The 631-nt window shown below is 57.5% G+C and overlaps 1 protein-coding gene across 1 annotated transcript in view; it reads right to left on the reverse strand.

The window, feature by feature from the left end:
• BRICD5 (BRICHOS domain containing 5) overlaps positions 1 to 631 on the reverse strand; it is a 5,377-nt gene that overhangs the window by 1,829 nt on the left and 2,917 nt on the right. The window lies entirely within an intron of this gene.

The raw sequence follows: 631 nt of genomic DNA on the forward strand, positions 1-631 counted from the left end.
TGCGGCGGGCCCCCCCCGCACCACCAACTCTTTTAACTTCCATTAAGGAGCCTCAGAGCCTGGCAGATGCTTTCTTCTCCTTGCCTCTCCTTTGGTAGCCTGCTCTCATGGGTGCTGTGTTCCTACACTCCTCTGGGTTAAACGCTGCCCATCGCTTCCCGGCTGGGTGGGAGCGGCAGGCAAGGGACGAGGAGCCCCCAGGAGCCCCCGAGGAAACGGAGAGCAGATGGCAGGGGCACAAAAAATGGGGCCTTCTGTCTTCTTGAAACAGAATCTGCCCCCCCTGCCCACGCATCCATTAACATTTTGTTCAGAGGGTCTGTATACGTGATTTACTCCAACCTTCTTCCCTGCGAATTGCTAACAAACCCCCTTTGTTTTTTGTTCCCCAGATTTTTGAGCAGGTAACAGAATCCAGTGGGAGCGGGTCCTGCGAGAGCCCTGCTATTCACCTCTGTGGGACATATCCCCCTTCCCCGGCCTGCAGCTCTCCTGTTTCTCACAGAAGATAGGGTATCGATAAAACCGGGAGCTGTTGCTCTGAGCTCGCACGCTGAGCCCAGCGCTGCAAGGCAGAGCTCTGCTCCTACGCAAGACACCAACCCAGCCCCCCCCCCCCCCCACCCCAAGG

The sequence above is a fragment of the Aptenodytes forsteri genome, unplaced genomic scaffold (genome assembly GCF_000699145.1).
Source record: "Aptenodytes forsteri isolate BGI_AS27 unplaced genomic scaffold, ASM69914v1 Scaffold55, whole genome shotgun sequence".
Lineage (NCBI taxonomy): Eukaryota > Metazoa > Chordata > Aves > Sphenisciformes > Spheniscidae > Aptenodytes > Aptenodytes forsteri.